The sequence below is a fragment of the Bombina bombina genome, chromosome 2 (assembly GCF_027579735.1).
Source record: "Bombina bombina isolate aBomBom1 chromosome 2, aBomBom1.pri, whole genome shotgun sequence".
NCBI lineage: Eukaryota > Metazoa > Chordata > Amphibia > Anura > Bombinatoridae > Bombina > Bombina bombina.
The window spans coordinates 1082873770-1082900994 of NC_069500.1; positions in this window are offsets into that span (position 1 = coordinate 1082873770).

Below are 27225 nucleotides of genomic sequence, written 5' to 3' on the forward strand. Positions count from 1 at the left end.
TGGGGGTGCTATTGTACATTTACATTTCTTGGTAAAGGTTATTTTTCTGAGAATGTGTTACAGTACTAATAGTAGGGCTTGGATCTTTGGCAAAGATATCAGCATATTTGGAATATATGGCTTACCTAGCAAATACTTATTAAGTGTGATAAAAAAAAGTATATAAGTGGGCCTTATTCAACACAATCCATTACAAGTTAATAAAAAAAATGGAGGTACAGCAAACAAGAGTAAAAGAATATTGCTATGGATAATAACATTATATGCTACAACCCATATAAGCCATGATGTTCATTCCACAATATGTATGAGCAGTTTTATCATACAGGTCCAAAGCAGACTATATCACAGATATCAGTACAGTATACAGAGCGTTAAACAAGCAACTCTAGATGTGGAAATATGAGATACCCACGTAAGACTGATGTATGATACCTGTGTGATGCCTAAAATATTTCAGAAATGGGTTCCACCAACTTCTGATGTTTGTGCAAAATGTAATGCTTTTGATCCTGGTATTGTGCATTTAATCATATGGAAGTGTCCCTGTTTAACAAACCTCTGGGTAATATCAGAACGCTGGTTTAGGCATATTTGTAATAATACACTAAAGGCCAGATTACAAGTGCTGTGCTAAATAAATGTTGTGCTTGCTCGCTAACTGTGCTCAAAGTAACATTTTAATGCGGCCGTGTTAGCATGCGTATTACAAGTTGAAAGCAAAAAGATAGTGCATAAGTAAGTCTGATGCGTGCTTACTTCAGGACTTTGGATACTGCAACTTCTTCACCCTATAGACTTCTAAGGCATTAGAGCGATATTCCGTCACCGCGTTAGACCAACTGCACTAAATGCAAAGGTAGTTATGAATAGTTTCCATTCCAATGTTCTTCCCATAGAAGAAAATGTTCTTATATATATATATATATATACTATATATATATATACATATATGTTTGTGTGTGTGTGTATATACTGTATATATATCTATATATATAAATTTAAGTATTTCTATTCAAAACACATTAAGACACATTAAAAATAAATATAAGATGATATTGCATGCTTCAAGGTATTTGACTGGGAAGGACTCATAAGGGTATATAATATGTGTGTACATGTGTATTTATATGTATATTATCGGTATAACTGAAACTTGGTGGGATGATTTACATGACTGGGCAGTTAACTTAGAAGGTTATACTTTATTTAGGAGGGACATGAGTAATAACAGGGGTGGAGGAATCTGCATGTATATTAAACCTGACCTTAAACCTATAATAAGGGAAGATATTTATGATGATACAGGTGACAATATAGAGACCCTGAAAGTTAAAATAAGGAGTGGGGGAAAATACTAAAAAAAATATTACTAGGAACATACTACAAGCCCCCCAACATTAGTGACATGGAGGAAACTCAACAACTAATGCAAATAGGAAAGGCTGCTTATAACATCCTTTAATAGAAGTTTATGTTTATATATTTTTCAATATACCTTTTTATACGCATTTAACTGATTTTGTTTTGTTTTGCTTTATTTTATCTAATTGTATTAGACTCTATATAGGGCACTCCTTTTGTGTTTATGTTGCTGCTTATAACAGTGCTGCAATTATGGGAGATTTTAACTACCCTGATATAAACTAGGCCAATGAAACTAGTAAATCAGCTAACGGAGATAGATTTTGAAATGTTCTCAGAGATAACTAATAGTCACAATTAATAGAGGAGCCGATTAGGAATAAAGCTATATTGGATTTAGTGCTATCAAACAATACAGATATACAGGCCCATTTATCAAGCTCCGTACGGAGCTTGAAGGGCCGTGTTTCTGGCGAGTCTTCAGGCTCGCCAGAAACACAACTTATGAAGCAGCGGTCTAAAGACCGCTGCTTCATAACCCTGTCCGCCTGCTCTGAGCAGGCGGACAGGAATCGCCGGAAATCAACCCGATCGAATACGATCGGGTCGATTGACACCTCCCTGCTGGCGGCCGATTGGCCGCGAGTCAGCAGGGGGCGGCGTTGCACCAGCAGCTCTTGTGAACTGCTGGTGCAATGTTAAATGCAGAGAGCATATTGCTCTCCGCATTTAGCGGGGTCTTGCGGACCTGATCCGCAGTGTCGGATCAGGTCCGCAAGCCCTTTGATAAATGGGCCCCATAATATCAAACATAGAATTCAAAGAACATTTGGGTAACAGTGATCATAATATGCTCACATTTGAAATCACTTTTCATAAGGATAAGGTTTAACTAAGACTTTTAATTTTAAGAAAGCAAAATTCAATGATTTAAGGAAATCATTTAATAACATAAATTGGGACAAAGTATTCTATAATAAAAATACAGAGGATAAATGGATAATATTTAAAACTTTGTTAAACAAATATACATATCAACAAATACCATATGGTTATAAAAATAAAAAATCCAAGCCAATGTGGCTAAATAAAAATTTGTTAAGAGAAATTAAGAGAAAACGTAGGACACTTAAATTATTTAAAGAAAATAGTACTGACTCAACATACCATAGTTATAAGGAATGTAACAAAGCATTCAACAAGCAATCAAATTAGCCAAAATTGAAAATGAAAATTAATTACAAAGGATTCTAAGTCAATCCCTAAAAGTTTCTATAAGTACATAAATTGTAAAAAAATCTAAGAAGGACAATATAGATACATTAAAATGTGTGGAGGGTAGCATGATTAACAGTGACAGGGAGAAGGCTGAGGTACTAAACCAATTATTTTCTTCAGTATACACAAGAGAGGACCAAATGGAGGATACTTTGGAACAAACTAGAACATGCCAACCCATACCATTAAAGGATTACTTTCTGTTATAATTTTTAAGCCAAACAACTAACATATTAAAGTTAATAAACATTAATTAAAACCTACTGACCTATATTTTCTCCAAAACAAAGTTTCATAACGTTATAAAAGTTATATCTTTTATTCCCCGATGATGTCACCTTATCCTGCCCACTATTTTCAGCACTGTGTGTTCAAAATACTTAAACCAATGAAATTGTGTTTAAAGCGCCATTTTGAAACCTAGGTATTGTAAACGGATTGGTACAGAGCAAAGGATACCCACGGAGTGGGTTTGGAAAACAATTAAATTTGTAGACAAGATTTCTGATATACGGTAGAGATATGTTAATGAAATGCTATTGATAAAAAGCGTATTTGGGGTAGTTAGTTAGTAACAGGCATAGAAAATATTTACTTACAGTGGCCCTTTAACTGGGTTATGTCTAGAGGATATCAGGAAAAAATGGATAATATTAAGGTAAATAAAATTCCAGGGCCAGATGGAATACACCCAAGGGTTTTACTGGAATTTAGCAATGTTATAGACAAACTTCTACTCTTTATTTTTCAAGACGCATTATCCTCAGGCATAGTACCCCAGGATTGGCATAAAACTGATGGGGTGCCACTCTTCTGAAAGGGAAGCAGGGCTGATCCAGGAAGCTATAGACCAGTTAGTCTGACATCCATAGTGGGGAAGATACTTTAAGGGATTATAAAGGATTATATTGATGAGTATATTCGTGTAAACAAGATTATGAGTTCAAATCAGCATGGTTTTATGAGAAATAGATCATATCGAACTAATTTAATTAGATTTTATGAGGAAGTAAGTAAAAATATAGATAAAGTAGAATCAGTTGATGTGATATACTTAGATTTTGCAAGGCGTTTGATACAGTGCCACATGAGAGAATAATGTACAAAATTAAGGGACTGGGAATATCTGAAAATGTTAGCTCATGGATAAATAACTGAATTAAAGACAGGGAGCAACGAGTAGTAGTAAATGGATCATAATCAGATTGGACAAAGGTAATCAGTGGAGTCCCCCAGGGATCAGTACTGGACCCTGTTCTTTGTAATATTTTTATTAATGACTTGGAGCAAGGATTAAAGGGTCAGTCAACACCAGAATTTTTGTTGTTTAAAAAGATAGATAATAGCTTTATTACCCATTCCCCAGTTTTACATAACCAACACAGTTATATTAATAAACTTTTTACCTCTGCGATTACCTTGTATCTAAGCCTTTGCAAACTGCCCCCTTATTTTAGTTCTTTTGACAGACTTGCATTTTAGCCAATCAGTACTTACTCCTAGGTAACTTCACTTGCGTGAGCTCAATGTCATGACACACATGAACTAACGCGCTCTAGTTGTGAAAAACTGTCAAAATGCATTCAGATTAGAGGCAGCATTCAAGGTCTAAAAATTAGCATATGAGCCTACCTAGGTTTAGCTTTCAACTAACAATACCAAGAGAACAAAGCAAAATTGGTGATAAAAGTAAATTGGAAAGTTGTTTAAAATTACATGCCCTATCTGAATCATGAAAGTTTATTTTGGACTTGACTGTGCCTTTAAATAGCAACATCTCTATTTTTGCAGATAATACAAAGTTGTGTAAGGTCATTAGGTCAAAACAGGATGAACTAGCGTTACAAGGGGATCTGCAAAAATTAGAAGTATGGGCAGGTAAATGGAAAATGAGATTTAATATGGGAAAACGCAAGGTTCTACAATTTGGAAGTAAAAATAACCAGCCAATGTATTATTATTATTTTTTTTTTTTCTAAAGCAATTTTTTATTGAGGATTGCAACATGAACAAGAAATAAACTGAAGGCTTGATATACATACAAAAGCAAGACATATTACTTTCAATACTTTCATGCAGGTGTTAATACATCTGTCTTTAGCTAGCATAGACCTTCTTATAGATTATAGTTAACTGAAGTGTTATATGCAATAGTCTGCACTCTTGGTACGCCTTTGTTATAATAACCTCATTTTTTCCTTTGTTTTTTGTTTTTTTTTAAGTGAAGGGGGTATAGAGGGAGTGTAGCGGACAATAGCCGCTCTGGTTTAAGATATCTGATATCTGGGGCAAGTGAGAATATGACCGGGGCTGGAAATATAACTGTGTGACTATGGGTATTGTGTGTAAGGTGAAACCAATTGTTGTTTTGTAACCTGAAGTATGGGGAAGTCTATAACTGTTACAGCATAGGATGAGTCTATGAAACAAGTTAGCACACATTCATGATCCAAATTTGAACATAATAAAATTATAAACACATACAGAAATTTATGTATAATACATATAGAATTTTGGGGTTTACTGAACATAGGTGAAGGAAGCTCTACAAAAATCTCCAGAATTTAATAAAATGTCTATTTACTAACCCATTTCCCTACACTCTTCATAGATGTGTTGCTACCTCGGCCGCCGGCAGCATCTGTATATGTAAAGGCTGTATAGGTGTGAGAGTGAGGTTGGGTGATATGCCCTAATGCATATAGGCTAAATGGTTCTTTAAACCTGGTAGAAATTGTGCAATGGCTAGGCTTCAATGTATATAAAAAAAAAAAATGAGAAAGAGAAAAAGGAAAAAAGATTAAAGTTCCCAGAATCTTCAGTATCATATATGAGATTGGTGTAGAAGTGTCATTTTACTACCACGTGAAGAGCTCTGTGGGTCATATGTGTGACATACATGCATCATCCTTCAGTACATATAAAAGATAAATACCATACACCATGGGACCTTATCTCAGCCCAAAATTCAGCTGTGAACTGCAGTGAACAAACAAACAAAGTATTATACACTGTTCTAACTTAAATTACTGCTCGAGGAGCCAGAGTAACAGAGAGGATAACATATAAAACGGTCAAACCTGGGGGGGAGGAGATCATGTAAGAAAAATTAGGAGGGACTACTAGGATACAGGGTAGGATTCACGGGCATATGTGAATATGTAGGGTATTCAGCCAACTCCAGATTGTTCACCTTTGGGGTAAAATGGGGTAAGAATAAGCAAGTGTCTCAAAAGTTTGCGTAAGCCCCATATGTGAGCTGGTATGAGGGCCGGTAAATCTCGAGCGTTGCAGCAATGTAGGGTCCGGTCCCACCATGGCAAGTTCTCTCCCCTGTGACTAGGTACTGTCCTGATGAGAAGGTAGGGAGAGTAAAAGGCTGAAGCAATTACGGGTTTCTGGAGATCGTGAGGCCAGCAATGAGGGAGAGTCCCAGCTAGGGGAATGTTATATGTCGCCACTGTGGTGGCATTTTGAGTCATAGGCGTTTTGTTATTTCTCCTACCGTGGACTCCATCTATCCCAGAGGGGATCTCCATACAGCTACCATACACTGTTACTTGATCTATCTGTGGGAGCTGCATGGCGAGTTCCCACACCGCTGCCAAGCTCCGTTTCATGTCAATGAAGTGCTCCTCCGTGCATGCAAATAGTGAGTCCTCCCCTCTGTCCTCAGGCTCCATGCTCTTGGGGGGCTAAGACAAGGATGATAGATACACCGCCAAGAAAAAAGTGTGTAAAGGGGCCCAGTCTCTGGTTATGTCAGGCGGGAGTTCTTTGTCCCAGAGATCAGAGGGGGGGAGGTGGGGGGGTTCGGCCGCCGTGAGTGCAACTTACGCAGTATAGATTTAGCTTGTTGAGCCAGATCTGTCAGGAAGGAATTACGGTAGAAAGGTGCTGGATCTGATTCTTTTCCTCCCGACTTGCTTGCTGCTAGCGATGAGGTGTTGTGGATAGATATCTCAGTGCAGCCTGCAGATCAAGTGCATGTACAATGGCGGCTCAGGTTTTCAAGCACTCAGGACGGCTTCATATAGGAGCTTTATGTCAGAGCATCTATCAATCCGACTCAATCATAAGTTCTGGAATTAATACCATAAAATGAGATAGAAAATATTGATTTTCCCCTCTAGGAAGCATAGATAATTGAATTGAGAAGGTATATTGAAGCAGGAGCTTCCATTAAACGTGTCCGCTCTCTCCAACAGTTGGCTCCGCCCCCACCAATGTATTATTTAAATGGCACTAGACTTAGCCAAACAGAGGAGGAAAGGGATTTGGGAGTAGTAATAGATAACAAGCTAAAAATTGGTTCACAATGCAGGGCAGCAGCTTCTAAGGCTATTAAGATACTGGCATGTATTAAAAGAGGCATTGATTCAAGGGAGGAAAGCATAATGATGTCACTGTATAAATCCCTGGTAAGACCTCACCTTGAGGGGACCAATCTTAAAAAAAAAGACATTGCAGACCTTGAAAAAGTTCAGAGAAGGGCCACAAAGCTAATAAGGGGAATTTAAGCTATGAGGAGAGGTTGGCCAAACTGGGTGTGTTTTCTCTAGAAAAATTGTGCTTGAGAGGTGACATGATTACTTAAATATATTCAAGGCACATATGCAGAGATGGCATACAATCTGTTTATTCCAAGAAAATTGTTTGTGACAAGAGGTTACAATTTAATGCTGGAGGAAAGGAGATTTAATCTACTGCAACAGAAACGTTTTTTCACTGTAAGAGCAATATTATTGTGAAACTCGTTACCAAAGTAGGTAGTGAATGCCTATACCTTAGATACATTTAAAAATGTTTTTGATACATTTCTGGCTAGAAACAGAATTCATGGATATGGTTACTTGTGTTAAATGGATCACCTTTTAATGGGATTAATTAAAGCTCAACTGGAGCTTTTTTGTAAGTATAGTAGATTTGCATAGGTTGAACTCGATGGACTCTGTCTTTTTTTCAACCTCATCTATTATGTTACTATGTATATATGTACGCATATGTACACATACATATTTACACATATAAACACATAAATACACACACACATATATATATATATATATATATATATATATATATATATAAACACATATATATATATATATATATATAAACACATATATATATATATATATATATAAACACATATATATATATATATATATATATATATATATATATATATATATATATATATATATATATATATATATAAAACAGAGAGAAGTTGCACTCCTAGCAACAAAAAATCCAATGCCCTGGGTGCAGCAAAAAGGATAAATAGGCATGTAGAACAAGCGCACTCCAAGGGAACTTTAAACAATCACTTTAATTTAGTTAACGTTTTCGGACATAATATAGTCCGTCTTCAGACCAAAAGTGTTTACAAATTACTTACCCTTCACCCATTAAATACACCAAACACCAAGTGAACTGGCCGTGCATCCATGCTCTCCCGGGTAGCTCCGCCCCCCGGAGGTGACGTCATCATCCCGGGAAATGTGGGCCAAGTCAGTAACATAACTTTGTGCTCAACTATATTAAAAACAAAAGAACGAAAATGAGTATGCAATAAGATGCTCAAATGAACTGTAGGCTATAAAAACTGGACAGGCGATTGCTACTATTCACATGAGTTACACGGATCGCTATTGGTTGCCATAGCAACCTAGTTTAAACATAATGTCAGCCAGGGAAATCCCAATTACGTGTAAGTCATGTGCTGCAGCAATCCCCCAATGGCATAAACCCTCAATAAACCTATGTAAAATACATTGAAAACACAATGGGCAAAAATATACGTTAGACACAGGATAGCAAAAAAAGGCAACAACTACAAGAACGAATCTGTTATGTACGATCAGTCTCTCCCAGATTCGTTCTTGTAGTTGTTGCCTTTTTTTGCTATCCTGTGTCTAACGTATATATTTTTGCCCATTGTATTTTCAGTGTATTTTACATAGGTTTATTGAGGGTTTATGCCATTGGGGGATTGCTGCAGCACATGACTTACACGTAATTGGGATTTCCCTGGCTGACATTATGTTTAAACTAGGTTGCTTATGTGAATAGTAGCAATCGCCTGTCCAGTGTTTATAGCCTACAGTTCATTTGAGCATCTTACTGCTTATTGCATACTCATTTTTGTTCTTTTGTTTTTAATATAGTTGAGCACAAAGTTATGTTACTGACTTGGCCTACGTTGCCCAGGATGATGACGTCACCTCCGGGGGCAGAGCTACCCGGGAGAGCGTGGATGCATGGCCAGTTCACTTGGTGTTTGGTGTATTTAATGAGTGACGGGTAAGTAATTTGTAAACACTTTTGGTCTGAAGACGGACTATATTATGTCCGAAAATGTTATATATATATATATATATATATATATATCAGAAAGTCAAATAGCTTGTAGCCCAGCACTCCAACCAGGTGGAGCAGTCACGACCTGGGTGCAATCCTTATAAGGAATAATTATAGAAATCAGCACAGAAGAAGGGCACTCTCAGGATTTGTAGAAAGCAGAATATTTTCCTTTATTCTTAGAACATTAATACATGGTCGACGTTTCGGCCCTCAGTCGGGCCTTCATCAGGACAAGCACAATCTGAAAGACAAACAAGTGGACATATACTAGAAACATAAAACAATAGGGACACCACACAACATAACATAGACTACCCATATAACCATCACCAAAAAATAAAAAAATAAAAAACAAATCCTTTCTACAAATCCTGAGAGTGCCCTTCTTCTGTGCTGATATATATATATATATATATATATATATATATATATATATATATATATATATATATACACCAGATATAATAAATGTGCACTAATAATAACAAATAAATACAATATAAATCTCAAAAAATACTTGAATCATATAATATCTAAGGATATGTCCATAAGTAAGATTTCTCAAAAGGGACAGCCCTTGATGTCAAAATCCTCTAAACTTGTAATCTAGCCCTTAAACGGGAAGCTGAGGCTATAATACCCCATAAATAATTAGAGAATATAAAGACACAATACATTTCTGTATAATGCAATTTTACTAGTGAGAAAATTGATATTTAAGATGTGGCTGTCAAAATCCACCAACAAGTGCCATGTTTAAACAAAGTTTAATGCAACAACTAATACAAGAACAGGTGGATGAGGTGGGAGCTTTGCAGGAGTAAATTTGTTTATGAGGAAGTGGGAACCCTTTATCCTTACTTTACCAACACAGTTTCAAAAGCAGATCTTATATCCTATGAGAAATTCTAATTACATTCTAAATGCACAGTTGAGAGGTGAATGGAGAATAGACTTTTCAGGATGAGTCCATGAAGACTGGATAGATTTGAGTGGAGGGAATCAGCTGAAGAGGGGTTACCGGAGACCTTGGGGGAAAGAAAGAGAGACACAAGTTAACAGCATTTTCTGCAGTCACTTATGGGTATAAGTGTTTGGCACTTCTTTATCAATACAAACATTGAGAGTATTCTATACTAGAGTATATCTATATACACCAATGTGTTTTTTTTAAATTTATTTAAATGGTTGATTTAAAATCTAGTTGTTGCCATGATTATAATAATGAATTCATTATATCAGCTAGTAAGAATATCAGTTCAACATGAGAGATTACACCTAAAAAGTTACATTCTTTTGTTTACATTTATATTTTATTTGTCTTCCAACTATTAAAAAGTATAGTTCTAGTTAAATATAGAAAATAAATATAAATATAAATAAAACTCCAACATATTGGGTATATAGTTTGTAAAGCTAATGTCAAAAGTACCTTTGAGTTGAAACTATATACATTTTATTGTTTTAGCACATAAAAAAACCTGTATTGATAGTCATATATCACATAAACACAGTCTACAACAAATTCATATACTGTATAGCACACTTCATAATACCAAGTTAAAATAAGAGCATACCAACAAGCAACATGGTAAGTGGTTGTAATGAATCAAATAAATAAATAATAAATTATGACAGGGAATTCAGGTGGCCCCTTTGCAGGATATCTAAAAGGAAGCATTCTCATCCGACTCAGGATCTTGAGTCTATATTCTTGGCACAAAAAAAGCTAGAGAGCTTCACTGAGAAAATCCAAGCCCCCAAGCAAGCATACTGCCACAGCAGGACAAGAGCCCATAATAGGAAACTCAGTAGGTGCCCATTCATATCTACAATTAGACTGAGCTAGAAGGTAGGTCAGTATGCCCAGTATAATGTTTACGAACGAGTTGCCAAAGGCTTCAAAGGCCCAGATCGGTTGGCTGATAGAGCACACCAAATGAGTTATACAGATCAGGAGAATATACTGAATTGATTTGCACTAATGGTATGATTGTATTCCCTCAAATTTAACTGATAACCATTCTTCTCAACTTTTAATATCGCTATCATGGCAGCTGTCCAGACATCGCCCCGAATGGAATGAATTTTGACCACAAACAGCTGCAATAATGTATGTCAGTAATATTTCTGACTCACAGAATATTTAGAATGTTGGTCAATTTCTTGTAGAAAAACAATTAATTGCTGAAACTGTATGCCAAGAGTAGAGTTGCTGCAAATTTAGTGAGATATCTTTATAGCTGTGTCGTTGGGAATAAGTTCCCAGTAAACCTCTTCAAGGTACCAGTTTAATCTTCTCTATTGTTTGGCAAATAATTAGATATTTGAAGACCTTTCTTACTTTAGAAAGAAAGGCCTATGACATTAAATTCTTTTTATTGCAGACAGCAATCTCCAGTTTTCAAAAATGAAATTAATTACATTATACCCAAGCAAAAAAACATAATTTATGTAAGAACTTACCTGATAAATTCATTTATTTCATATTGGCAAGAGTCCATGAGCTAGTGACGTATGGGATATACATTCCTACCAGGAGGGGCAAAGTTTCCCAAACCTCAAAATGCCTATAAATACACCCCTCACCACACCCACAATTCAGTTTAATGAATAGCCAAGAAGTGGGGTGATAAGAAAGGAGCAAAAGCATCAACAAGGAATTGGAATAATTGTGCTTTATACAAAAAAATCATAACCACCACAAAAAAGAATGGGTCTCATGGACTCTTGCCAATATGAAAGAAATGAATTTATCAGGTAAGTTCTTACATTAATTATGTTTTCTTTCATGTAATTGGCAAGAGTCCATGAGCTAGTGACGTATGGGATAGCAAATACACAAGATGTGGAACTCCACGCAAGAGTCACTAGAAAGGGAGGGATAAAATAAAGACAGCCAATTCCACTGAAAAAACAATCCACAACCCAAATCAAAAGTTTTAATCTTTATAATGAAAAAAACTGAAATTATAAGCAGAAGAATCAGAATGAAACAGCTGCCTGAAGTACTTTTCTACCAAAAACTGCTTCTAAAGAAGAAAAAACATCTAAATGGTGCTTTGCAAATCTGATCAACAGAAGCTTCATTCTTAAAAGCCCAGGGAGTAGAAACTGACCTAGTATAATGAGCCGTAATCCTTTGAGGCGGGATTTACCCGACTCCACATAAGCATGATGAATCAAAAGCTTTAACCAAGACGCCAAAGAAATGGCAGAAGCCTTCTGACCTTTCCTAAAACCAGAAAAGATAACAAATAGACTAGAAGTATTTCTGAAATCTTAGTAGCTTCAATATTTCAAAACTCTGACCACATCCAAAGAATGTAAGGATCTTTCCAAAGAATTCTTAGGATTTAGGACACAAGGAAGGAACAATAATTCCTCTATTAATGTTGTTAGAATTCACAACTTAAGGTAAAAATTTAAATAAAGACAGCAAAACCACCTTATCCTGATGAAAAATCAGAAAAGGAGACTCACAAGAAAGAGCAGATAATTCAAAAACTCTTCTAGCAGAAGAGATGGCCAAAAGAAAGAATACTTTCCATGAAAGTAATTCAATGTCCAAAGAATGCATATGCTCAAACTGAAGAGGCTGTTAAGCCCTCAGAACCAAATTAAGACTCCAAGGAGGAGAAATTGGCTTAATGACAGGCTTGATACGAACCAAAGCCTGAACAAAACAATGAATATCAGAAAGATTAGCATTTTTTTCTGTGAAACAGCACAGAAAGAGCAGAGATTTGTCCTTTCAAGGAACTTGCAGACAAAACCTTATGAAGAAACTATAAAATCCTAGGAATTCTAAAAGAATGCCAAGAGAAATTATGAGAAGAGCATCATAAGATGTAAGTCTTCCAAACTCAATAATAAATCTTTCTAGACACAGATTTACGAACCTGTAACATAGTATTAATCACTGAGTCAGAGAAACCTCTATGACTAAGCACTAAGCGTTTTAATTTCCATACCATCAAATTTAATAATTTGATTTCCTGACGGAAAAAATGAATCTTAAGATATAAGGTCTGGCCTAAATGGAAGTGACCAAGGTTGGCAACTGGACATCCGAACAAGAACCATATACCAAAACCTGAGCGGCCATGCTGGAGCCACCAGCAGCACAAACGATTGCTCCATGATGATTTTGAAAAATCACTCTTAAAAAGAAGAACCAGAAGGAGCAAAAATATAGGCAGATTGATAACTCCAAGGAAGTGTCAATGCATACACTGTTTCTGCCTGAGGATCCCCGGACCTGAATAGGTACCTGGGAAGTTTTCTTGTTTAGATGAGATGCCATCAGAACTATTACTGGAAACCCTCACATCAGAACAATTTGAAAAAACACATCTGGGTAAAGAGACCATTCTCCCGGATGTAAAGCTTGATTGACAGAGATAATCCGCTTCCCAATTGTCTAAACCTGGGATATGGACTGCAGAAATTAGACAGGAGCTGGATATAGCCCAAGCAAGTATCCGAGATACTTCTTTCACAGCCTAAGGACTGAGAGTCCCACCCTGATGATTGACATACGCCACAGTTATGACATTGTCTGTCTGAAAAACAATAACGTCTCTCTCTTCAAAAAGAAGCCAAAACTGACGAACTGCACAGAGTTCCAAAATATTGAATGATAATCTCGCCTCCTGAGATTTCCAAACCCCTTGTGCTGACAGAGATCCCCAGACAGCCTCCCAACCTAAAAGACTTGCATCTGTAGTGATCAAGGTCCATGTTGGATGAATCAAAGAGACCCATAGAACTATATGATGGTGATCTAACCACCAAGTCAAAGATAGTTGAACATTGGAATTCAAAGATATTTAAAATGATATCCTAGAATCCCTGCCCCTTAATTCAGCATAAAAAAATGGAAAGGTTTCATTTGAAAATGAGCAAAGGGAATTGAATCCAATGCTGCAGCCATGAGACCTAAAACTTCCATTCATATAGCTACTGAAGGAAATAATAGAGACTGAAGGTTCCAACAAACTGAACCCAATATAATTGTCTCCTGTCTGTTAGAGACAAAGACATTGACACAATCTATCTGTAAACCTAAAAAAGGTGACCCTTGTCTGAGCAACCAAGGATCTTTTGATAAAAAAATCCTCCAACCATGTCTAAGAAGAAACAACAAAAGTTGAATTGTATGAGATTCTGCAGAACGAAAAGACTGAGCCAGTACCACGAGATCGTCCAAATAAGGAAACACTGAGAACCTTGAAAAGATTCTCAGAGCTGTCGCTAGACCAGAAGGAAGAGCAACAAATTGGTAATGCTTGTCAAAAAAAAAAAGAGAATCTCAGAAAATTAAAAATAATCTGAATGAAAACAGAAGATATGCAAGATAACTCCAGGTCTGAGCAGCGCCTTGAAACCCCAACGGGTAACCAGCCGCGCCTCACAAGTACCCAACACATACAGGTCTGAAACATACTTCAGAAAAGTGTGAGCCTTTACTGGAATAGCTGTAATATGCTATAGAGAAAAAAACTTCTCACAGGCGGTTTTACTCTGAATCCTATTAAGTACCCCAATCTAAGAAGTTTGGACCGAATTGAACCAAACAAATAAAAAACCAAACCGAATAAAAAAAACGCACCTACATGCAAATTTGGGGGGCTGATTTAGATCTTTTAAATAGCTTAAATTCATTCCATGTTGAAGAAAGCTTCCAATTATAAACATGTTACTTGGGGAAGAATTAGGATTCAGTTCCTTATTAAGAACAAACTAATATAAGCTTAAGATTTACTCTTAGAACTCAATCTTGAAGCAACAAAAAACTCCCTTCCCCAGAGTAACAGTTGGAAAAAATTGAATCCAATTGTGAACCAAATAATTGATTACCTTGGAAAAAAAGAAATATGAATTTTAGAAATCAAATTAGCATTCCAAGATTAAGTCACAAAGTTCTTCAAGCTAAAAATAGCTAAAGACATAGATTAAACCTCAATTGTGAAAATATCAAAAAAAGGACGACACAAATGAAATTATTAGCATGTTGATCAACTTAACAATGCTAAAACAAATCATAATCTGATACTTGTTGCACTAAAGTATTCAACCAGAAAGTTGAAGCATTTGCAACATCAGCCAAATAAATTGCAGGCCTAAGAAAAGGACCTGAAATAAAATAATTTTCCTTAAATAAGATACAAGTTTCCCATCTGAAGGAAAAAATGAATACTATTTTCTATAGGAATAGTAGTATGTTTAGCAAGAGTAGAGATAGCCCCATTAACTTTGGGGATCTTCCTCAAAACTTTCAACTAACTGCCGGCAAAGGATACAATTTAAAAACCTTAAAGAAGGAATAAAAGAAGTCCCAGGCCTATTCCATTCCCTAGTATCATGAACTGGGAAAAAAAACCTCTGAAGAAACCACAGGAGGTTAATGAGCAGAATTTAAATGTTAGCTAGTCTTAAATCAAAAGAACTAGTCTCCTCAATATCCAATATAATCAACACCTTTTCAACAATGAATGTACTCTATTTAAAAATAAAAAAGTAGATTTGTTAGTGTCAAATATCTGATGAAGTATATTCTAAATGAGAAAAAACATCATCAGAGAAGGATAATTCAGTATGTTGTCGGTCATTTAAAAATTCATCAACTAAATGAGAAGTTTAAAAAAGACCTATAAATTTTATTAGAAGGTGGGATGTCAGACAAAGCCTTTAGGATAGAATCAGAAAAACATTCTCATAGATTCCTAGGTATATCTTGTACATTAGATGTAAAAAGAATAGCAATAGATAATGCATAAATACTAATGGACTCTGCATGTAAAAGTTTATCATGATAACTTATTGCAAACCATAGCTAAAGATAAAATTCATAATATTAAAATAAATGAACTTAGCTTTGGTAGGACTGATATCAGTCATCAGGAATCCAATAGTATTTTCTGATACAGGAACAGTTTTTGGAATATCTTGCAATATGTAATAGAAAAACAACATATAAAGCAAAATTATCAAATTCCTTAAATGACAGTTTCAGGAATGGGAAAAAATGCAAACAGAACAAGCCTCTAGAAACCAGAAGCAACTAAAAAGTGAGACTTAAATAATGTAAAAAAACTGGCGCCAAGTATGACGTCCACATATTTTTTGGCGCCAAAAACGTCTGTAATAAACACGAGAGTCAAAAATGACGCAACTACGTGAAAACTTCCGGCGTCAACTACGACGTCGGAAATGACATTATTGACGTCAGACAAACGTCAATCTTGCGCCAAAAAAGTCTTACGCCAAAAATGACGCAATAAATTCTAGCATTTTTTGCACCCGTGAGCCTAACAGCCCGTAATTTAAAGGAAAAAAGTCAATTGAAAATTTTAGGTAAGAAAAATATTTCATTCATATGCATTTTGCCAAAAAATGAAACTGACAGTCTGAAAGATGGAAAATAAACTGATTGACCTGAATCATGGCAAATATAAGTATAAAACATATATTTAGAACTTTACATATAAAGTGCCAAACCATAGCTGAGAGTGTCATAAATAAAATAAGACTTACTTACCCAAAGACACTCATCTACATAAAGTAGATAGCCAAACCAGTACTGAAACGAGAATCAGTAGAGGTAATGGTATATAAGAGTATATCGTCGATCTGAAAAGGGAGGTAGGAGAAGAAATCTCTACGACCGATAACAGAGAACCTATGAAATAGATCCCCTAGAGGAAGACCATGGAATTCAAATAGGCAATACTCTCTTCACATCCCTCTGATGTTCACTGCACTCTGAGAGGAAAACCGGGCTTCAGCCTGCTGCGAAGCGCATATCAACATAGAAATCTAGCACAAACTTACTCCACCACCTCCATGGGAGGCAAAGTTTGTAAAACTGAATTGTGGGTGTGGTGAGGGGTGTATTTATAGGCATTTTGAGGTTTGGGAAACTTTGCCCCTCCTGGTAGGAATGTATATCCCATACGTCACTAGCTCATGGACTCTTGCCAATTACATGAAAGAAACATTGGACACAATAGGCTTTCTTTAGTGTAGCACAGTAAGTCACAGTCATGGTGCACATGTTAAAATGTTTTGTACGTAGTTTCATCTATCTCACTTTAAAGACTTTGGGTATAGGGGGAACTTCCGGGCGGCGGCCATCTCTGGACGCAAAACTGTTTGCTGCTCACACCTTCCTGCTGAAATTACAGAATATTGCAAGATATAGCCAGTATTTGGGCTTTAAATTGCTGGAAGCAAGACTTTGAAAAGTTTACCTTTCATTTGATGCCTCCCTTCTTAGGATCGTGCAGCACCTACTGTTACCGGAGCTATTTCAAGGCTGAGGCCTTCTCAAAAACCCCCAGTGACTCCCGCACGGGAAATCACTGTCGCGCAGCCCCAGTTGTCGGCTGTTTATTTTGCTTAGCATAGACACATTTGCTGCCTATACGCCAAAGCTTACTACAGAGAAGATGGATTGGATTTTAGCGGAGTTCAAAGCCCTACTAGACTTTCATCTAAACTCATTCTCCGAAACATTAAGAAGCACATCGCAACCCTCCACATGGAACCCTGATCTTAACCCCACAGAGGGATCGCAAGGTAGTGGCGGCACTCCGGAATCCCAGGACCTCTCACTTACCTCGGAGATCACCAACAACGACGTGGAAGTGACCAGAGCAAGTTAGAAAGGCTCCCGTGCGCAGTACCTAGTAGCACCAAGGGGGAAGGTACACAAGCGGCCTGCACTGCGGATCCATGTGAGGTTAACCCTGAGCTGGAGGCTGGAACCAACGGAAAGGCGGCCCTGCCGATCGCAACTCCAGGACACTTGAGGTACACTTTCCACCAGCGGTATTCTACACGGAATACATACTCACTGATGCACAGAAGCCCCACTGGAGCATCCCAGTCGTTAATGCTGGAGAACTGCGTCGCCCATGTTATCTGTGGGCAAGTAGAATCTTTGAATGCTGCCTTTCTGGAACTACAGAAAACTTCTGCATCCACTTACAACCTAGGAGCTCGCACAGAGAACTATTACAACCTGTCCCTGTCAAAGTTCTATGCCCCTAGGATCGCAGGTACTGTTTTGAGGGCACTTGTGAAAGCTGGAATGCTCTCCTTTGCTGGTTCCATCTGGTCCGGCCAACATTGGCATATGTTGACCTCTCTCCCTATCCTTCATGCAGAAACCAGTACACACTTTCGGACTGGAGTGGGGTAAATGTCTAAATGTACAGAGGGCCTCGAGGAGGCTTTGACCTGACTGGGATTCCGGTCTGATAATTCACTCTCTGTCTGTGTGACTATTCAGCTTTATGACAGATACTCCCCTTAGAAATATCCCCAAGCCCAATATTTGTATATACAATGATAACTCCTGAGTAGCATATACCATCCTCTCATTGTTTTATTTTATTACAGTCTTTCAGGAGGCAATAATAGGAAATCCTCTGTGTTATTTGTTATTTGTATCACTGTAGTATATGCTTCAGGTGACCTAAGTAATTTGTGACTTAGTTTTATTCAGCAGCATTGTACCACACAGAATGTCTTGCTTATCTACATATCCTGCTATCTAGGTATAATGATACAGCCTCCCTCATCTACACAACTGAAAATCCTGTCCTCTCTGCCATAAACTAACAAGAGTCAATTAGTAGCCAAGGCAATGTTTCTCTGTATATTTAACTTTTCAGGTATAATATCAGCAGCCATCTTTCTTATGTAGCTAAGGGTTATAAAAACAGGTGCCTTTTTTTTTTCCTCCATAACTAAGCCAACTATGACTGTTTTACATACCTTAATAGAACAAGTGGGCTATTAAATATCTAGGGTGCTCCCTGTGGTCTGCAAAGACCTATAGAGACCTCCTCTAGTAAGGGGTGGTTTGTGAACTACTACCTGTTATATTTGACTGCCGCTAAGCTACAACCACAAATGCCAAATAACCCTTCTTGACATTATTGCTACCATTATTAAACCTTTATGCCCTTTTCCCTACCTCACCCCATTATTATTCAATTATTACTTGGGATGGTCCATAAGTTACCACTGACCATAATTAGGGGATTTATATACAATATACTGGCTAATCTATAAACAGGGGATAGCTGCCATAACCACATTAAGGGAAAATGAGGTCTGTTTCTAACTTTGGAACTGTGCATATATGTCATTGTAACAATCCACAATCATATTTGGCAATTTCTCTCTTATATGTGCCCTTATATAGGCTGTTAGTCTATGCTATTTTTCTAGCTACTATGGCCCAAAAGTGGCCCTATATTCATGAGTCCCTCCTATTACTGTTTGTTACAATCTTGGGGGTCCACAAGTGACCTCAACTGCTTTGAGGAGGTAGGAAAAGGAAGGTTTGAGATTGATATTTTATGTTTCTGCTCACAGGTACTACTTGGATGGTTGGTTAGACCGTTAGGATTAATCTTTTTCTGTATCGGATGTATGTTCGGTAATTCTTTGCATGTATACCAACTGATTATCATACTTCACACTGCCTGTAACGTATCTTGCTCTTGCTTATGTTTGATACCTGTATGTTCCATACTTTAACCTTCAATAAAAAAAAAAAAAGACTTTGGGTATAATCAATTAAAGATTATTAAGTATTTAATACCATTTCATTTTTACATAACTGATATGCTTTGTACAGTCACCAGTTCCAGTAGATCCAGATAAAATTGATGTAATCTTCCAATACATAAATCAAAAATGTCAAAGACGATTCTGGTATCCCTATGCTCATAGTGATTTTACTCTTGTCTTTTTCTGGAAAAGAAAATGTTGGTCTGGACAATATTTTTTTTTAAAAAAACAAACACCTATTTTCCAGACACTGGAGAACTTTCCTACCAAACGCCGCTTCAGAAGAAGCAAAAACATAAAAATGGTAGCATTTAGTAAAAGTATGTAAGCATGACCTTGTTGTTGCCTTGAAAATGTGTTCAACATAAGCCTCATTTTTGAAAGCCCAGGAAGTAGAAACAGATCTGGTAGTGTGGGCTGCAATGCGTTTTGTAGGAGTCTTACCTCCCTCCAAGTAAGCCTTGTGAATGAGGAGCTTTAGCCAAGAAGCTAAAGTAACAGCTCAGGCCTTTTCGTTGAACCTGAGAAATGAATGAACAGATTAGAGGATTGTCTAAAATGCTTCGTAACAAATAAGATAAGGAAGGATCACAGGAAAGAGCTGATAACTAAGAAACTCTTCTAGCTGATGAAATTGCTAGTAGAAACAAAACCTTCAAATAAAGATACTTGATGTCTGGAGAGACACTGGTTCAAAGAAGAAACCTGTAAAATTCTTAGAACCAAATTTAAATTCCATGGTGGAGACATTGGCTTAATAACAGGACATATTCTAAGGCCTGAACAAAACTCTAAGGGCCAAGTCTGCTAGTATAAAGCTTTTTTGCGCACGTCAGGTAGCACTTATATTACAAGTTGAAAGTAAAATGTTTTCGCTTGCGCACTAACCCGATGTGTGCAAAAAGCCAAAGCTAGAATATAAGGACCGCGTTAACGTATTCCTCCATAGAAGTCAATAGAGCAAGAAAAGTGTAAAAAACACCCTACTCATGCGCAAACCAGATCACAAATTCTCAAGTGTGCTAACCCAATAAATAGATATTTATTTCATGTGGCAAGAGTCCATGAGATAATTATGTATGGGGTATACATTCCAACCAGGAGGGGGCAACATTTCCCAAACCTCAAAATGCCTATAAATACACCTCCCACCTCACTCATACCTGAGTTTTACAAACTTTGCCTTCGTTGGAGGATTGTGAAGCAAGTCATGCTTGATTTCTTCTGTGAAAGGCGCTTCTAAGCATTTTGAAGCCAAATTCCTCTCAAAGTAAAGTCTTTGTCTGTGGTATGTGAAGGGAGTATTGCCTGATGATGCCATGTTTTCACCTATGGGAAATTTATTCTAAGGCTCTCTGTAAATTCGGTAGTGGGGATTCATCTGCCACCTCCCTTTACAGATCGACATTATACTCCTCTACCATTACCTCTGCTGATATGTTTCAGTACTGGTTTGGCTGTAAGCTATATGTGGATGAGTGTCTTCAGGTAAATATATATCTTTTTTTAAGACACTCTCAGCTATGTTTGGCACTTTATCTTTTAAACTTTACTTATATATTGCATATATTTGCCATGAGTCAGGTTTATGTTTATTTTGCAGTCTAACAGTTTCAGTATGGAAATTATGTTTTTGGGATAAATTTAGTAATTTTTTTCTTACCTGGAGTTCCAGCTAGTTGTAACTTCGGACTTGTTTTTTCAAATTTCCGCGGGCAAATTAGGCTTGTGATGACGCAAAATACTTCTATTTATTGCATCATTTTTGGCGCAAATATTTTTGGCGCGGAGGTTGCATTTGTTGTGAAGCGAGTCTTTGTTGATGCAAAAATTTTTGGCGTGAAGTCGCACCTGTTATGACGCGAGTTGTTTCTTTGCTTTCTTCGCCAAAAGTTTTTTCTCTGCATTTGCGTCATCTTTCTTAGCGTCATTTCTGGTGCCAAAAAATTTGTTATATTAAGTCTCTCCCTCTTTTGCTCTCTGCTTTCATTTGTTACAGAGGGCTATTATGTTTGCTTTTGTTTTTCATATAAGCATTTTTTCCCATTCCTGAAGCTGCTATTTTGAGGAAATTGGATATTTTGTTTAAATGTTATTTTTTTCTTTTTTTACATTTTGCAAGATGTCTCAAAACTGATCCTGCCTCTGATGTTACTGTAGGAACCAAGTTGCCTGAAAACTAAACCCAAATTATTTCTTTAAAGATTCAGATATAGAATGCAATTTTAAGCAACTTTCTAATTTACTCCTATTATCAAATTTTCTTCATTCTCTTGCTATTTTCATTTAAAAAGCAGGAATGTAAAGCTTAAGAGCCGACCCATTTTTGGTTCAGAACCTGGGTTGTGCTTGCTTATTGGTTTGCTAAAGGTATCTACCAATAAGCAAGCACTATACAGGGTGCTGAACCTAAAATGGGCTGGCTTCTAAGCTTTAAATTCTTGCTTTTTAAATAAAGATACCAAGAGAACAAAGAAAAAATGATAGTAGGAGTTAATTAGAAAGTTGCTTAAAATTGCATGCTCTATCTGAATCATGAAATAAAAAAATTGGGTTTAGTATCCCTTAAGTGTGTGTGTAGCTGATCTTCCTCTTTCAGCTCAAATTTGTGGCACTTGTTATAAAAAAATATTTCATGCTGATAATGCTATAATTACAAATACATCTACTGTTAAACCTTCACAGTCTAATGTACATGATATTCCTGTAGCTAGAAAAGATTATATTGCTGCAGCCATAGAGAAGGCTATGGCTGATATTCCACTCTTCAAATAAACGTTAAAGGTCTCTCCTAACGTCTCATAAATGTAAAGAAGTTTGCATTGATCAACAGCATACCGAAGTATTTTATGCTGATGAGGATTTCTCTGGCTCAGAGGATCCGACTTCAGACACTGAAAATTATAAATCAACCTTTCTTTTTAAGATTGAATATATTCGTTCTTTGTTAAAGGAAATTTTGTTTACTTTAGGTATTGAGGAAACTAGTCCTCTTGATAACATGAATAGCAAACGTTTGAATTCTGTTTTTAAGACTTCTGAGGTTACTCCTGAAGTTTTTCCTATTCCAGATGCTATCTCTAATATGATTTCTAAGGAATGGTCTAAGCCTGGTACTTCTTTTAATCCTTCTTCTAGGTTTAAAAAATTGTATCTTTTACCTGTGTCCAATTTAGAGCTTTGGGAGAAAGTCCCTAAGGTTGATGGCGCTATTTCTACTCTTGCTAAACGTACTACTATTCCTATGGAGATAGTACTTCTTTTAAGGATCCCTTAGATAGAAAAATTGAATCTTATCTTAGGAAGGCATATTTACATACTGGTTATATTCTTAGACCTGCTATTTATATGGCTTATGTAGCTGCTGCTTCAACTTTTTGATTGGACAGTCTAGCACAGCAGTTATCAGATCTTGAATTGTCTAGCATTGTTCTTTTACTTCAACATGCTAATCATTTAATTTGTGATGCTATATTTAATATTATTATGATTAATAAAAAATCTATGTCATTAGCTATTCTATCTAGAAGAGCTTTATGGTTTAAATCATGGAATGCTGATATGGTGTCTAAATCTAGATTACTATCTCTATCTTTTCAAGGTAATAATTTATTTGGCTCTCAATTTGATTCTGTTATCTCCACTATTACTGAGGGTAAGGGAGTTTTTCTGCCCCAAAATAAGAAATCTAAGGGTTAATTCAAAGTTCCCAATCGTTTTTGTTCCTTTTGTCAGAATAAAGAACAAAAAACACTCCTTCCAATTGGAGACCATCCACCAATTGGAATAAATCCAAGTCTATAAGAAACCAAATGCAGCCCCTAAGACTGCATGAAGGTGCGGCCCTCAATCCAGTTCAACTGGTGGGGGGCAGATTGAAATTATTTCAAGAAATTTGGGCAGATTCTGTCCAAAATCAGTGGATTCAGGATATTGTTTCTTAAGGGTATCAAATAGGTTTCAGAATAAGACCTCCCAAGGGAAGATTTTTTCTTTCCCATGTTACAACAAACCCTGTAAAGGCTGAGGCTTTTCTGAAGTGTGTTTCAGATCTAGAGCTTTCAGGTGTGATTGTTCCAGTTCCTCAACAGGAACAGGGTTTGGGTTTTTATTCAAATCTGTTCATTGTCCCAAAGAAGGAAGATTCATTCAAACTAATTCTGGATCTGAAAACTCTAAATCATTTTGTAAGAGTCCCAACTTTCAAGATGGTGACTATAAGGAATATTCTGCCTTTTGTTCAGCAAGATAATTTCATGTCCACAATAGACTTACAGGCATATTCCGATTCATCCAGACCACTATCGTTTCCTGAGATTCTCCTTTCTAGACAAGCATTACCAATTTGTTGCTCTCCCGTTTGGCCTACCGACAGCTCCGAGAATCTTTTCAAAGGTTCTTGGTGCCCTTTTTATCTGTAATCAGAGAGCAGGGTATTGCAGTGTTTCCTTATTTGGACGATATCTTGGTACTAGCTCGATCTTTTCATTTAGCAGAATCTCACACAAAACAACTTGTGTGGTTTCTTCAAAGACATGGTTGGAGGATCAATTTACAAAATAGTTTCTTGATTCCTCAGACAAGGGTCACCTTTTTAGGTTTCCAGATAGATTCAGTGTCCATGACTCTTTCTCTGACAGACAAGAGATGAATGAAGTTGGTTTTAGCTTGTCTAAACCTTCAGTCTCTATCATTCCCTTCAGTGGCTATGTGCATGGAAGTTTTAGGTCTCATGACTGCAGCATCGAACGCGATCTCCTTTGCTCATTTTCATATGAGACCTCTACAGCTTTGCATGTCACACCAATGGTGCAGGGATTATACTCAGATATCACAGTTGATATCCTGGACTGTGATCACAACAGATGCAAGTCTTTCGGGTCTGGGGGTCTCTGACAGCACAAGGGGTTTGGGAACCTCAGGAGGCGAGGTTACCGATCAATATTTTAGAACTCTGTGCTATTTTCAGAGCTCTTCAAGCTTGGCCTCTATTGAAGAGAGAACTTAATATTCGATTTCAAATAGACAATGTCACTAATGTGGCATATGTCAATCATCAAGGGGGGACTCACAGTTCTTCAGCAATGAGAGAAGTATCTCAGATACTTTCTTGGGCAGAATCCAACTCTTGTCAAATTTCTGCGATTCATATTCCAGGAGTAGACAATTGGGTAGCAGATTATCTCAGTAGTCAGACTTTACATCCGGGAGAGTGGTCTCTCCATCCAGATGTGTTTTTTCAATTGGTACAGATGTGGGGTCCTCCAGAAATAGATCTGATGGCCTCGCCTCTGAACAAGAAGCTTCCAAGATACCTTTCCAAGCCCAAGGATCCTCAGGCAGAGATGGTGGATGCTCTAGCAGTTCCTTGGTTTTACCAACCTACTTACATTTTTCTGCCTCTGGTTCTTCTTCCAAGGGTGATCTACAAGATCATAATGGAACGATCTTATGTGTTTTTGATAGCACCAACTTGGCCTCTCAGGTTTAGGTATGCAGACCTTGTCAGGATGTCCAGTTGCCAGCCTTGTCCACATCCTTTAAGGCCAGACCTTCTGTCTCAGGGGCCGTTTTTCCATCAAGATCTCAAATCTCTAAATTTGATGGCATGGAGATTGAACGCTTAGTGCTTAGTCATAGAGGTTTCTCTGACTCGGTTATTAGCACTATGATACAGGCTCGTAAGTCTGTTTCAAGGAAAATGTATTATCGGGTTTGGAAAACCTATATTTCATGGTGTTCAACTCATGATTTTTCTTGACATTCTTTTAGAATTCTTAGGATTTTACCGTTTCTAAACTTCCTGACATTCACTGTTTTGTTCAGGCTTTGATTCATATCAAACCTGTTATTAAATAAATTTCTCCTCCTTGGAGTCTCCTTATCTGATTTTTCATCAAGATAAAGCTGTTTTGCAGACTTCATTTAAATTTTTGCCTAAGGTTGTGAATTCTAACAACATCAATAGGGAAATTGTTGTTCCTTCTTTGTGTCCTAATCCTAAGAATACTCTTGAAAGGTCTTTACATTCTTTGGATGTGGTAAGCTTTGAAATATGTTGAAGCTACTAAAGATTTCAGAAAGACTTCTAGTCTATTTGTTATTTTTTTCTAATTCCAAGAAAGGTCAGAAAGCCTCTGCTATTTCTCTTGCTTCTTGGTTGAGACTTTTGATTCACAAAGCTTATTTGGAGGTGGGGCAGTCTCCGCCTCAGAGAATTACAGCTCATTCTACTAGAGCAGTTGCCACTTCTTGGGCTTTTAAGAATGAAGCATCAGTTGATCAGATTTGCAAAGCAGCAACTTGGTCTTCTTTGCATACTTTTACAAAATTTTAATATCTGGATGTATTTGCTTATTCGGTAGCAGCCTTTGGTAGAAAGGTTCTTCAGGCAGTTGTCTCAGTTTGATTCTAATGCCTTTGATTTGAGTTTTTTTGAAATTTTTAAGAAAACTTAATTATTTTTTGGATTTAATTTCTCAGTGGAAATAGCTGTTTTTATTTTTATCCCTCCCTCTCTGATGACTCGTGGACTTCCACATCTTGGCAATTATATCCCATACGTCACTAGCTCATGGACTCTTCAGGCAGCTGTTTCAGTGTGTTTCTTCTTCTTATGTTTTAAGTTTTTTTCTTTAAATTTATGATAAAAGCTTATTTTTTTGTGGATTTAATTTTTTCAGCGGAAAATGGCTGTTTTTATTTTATCCCTCCCTTTCTAGTGACTCTTCTGTGGACTTCCACATCTTGGGTATTTCTATCCCATACGTCCCTAGCTCATGGACTCTTGACAATTACATGAAAGAAAACATAATTTATGTAAGAACTTACCTGATGAATTCATTTCTTTCATAGTGGCAAGAGTCCAAGAGACCCATCCTACTTTTTGTGGTTAGGATATTTTAGTATAAAGCTCATTATTTTTTTCCAGTTCCTCTTTTTGTATGCTCCTTTTTTTACACCTCACTACTTTGCTAAATGTTAAAGTGAGGTATGATTGAGGTGGGAGGTGTATTTATAGGCATTTTGAGGTTTGGGAAGCTTTGCCCCCTCCTGGTAGGATTGTATATCCCATACGTCACTAGCTCATGGACCCTTGCTACTATGAAAGAAATGAATTTATCAAGTAAGTTCTTACATAAATTATGTTTCCTACATATATCTGATGGTATTTTGGTACAATATATATCTATAACTATAGGTACCTATAGGTATAGATATATTCAGACATATATAGGAATATCTATTTATGAATACTTAGAACATATTCTGCTATGTGCAGAACATTGGAATTTGAAATATTTAAAGACGCAGTATAACACTTTATTAAAAATGAATATTTCATAAATATGCTTTAACATGTTTTCATCTACTTGACTGCAAAGGGCTCCAATACACTTATATAAGTCTCTATATGTAAACTTATGTATGTATGTGTTTATATGTGTATATATGTCGGTAAATACATATGTACACACACATATACTTTATATATATATATATATATATATATATATATATATATATATATATATATATATATATATATATACACATACATACATATACATCTTTAGACATGTGTATTTATGTATCTCTATGTTAATGCCTTTTGCCTGAGGC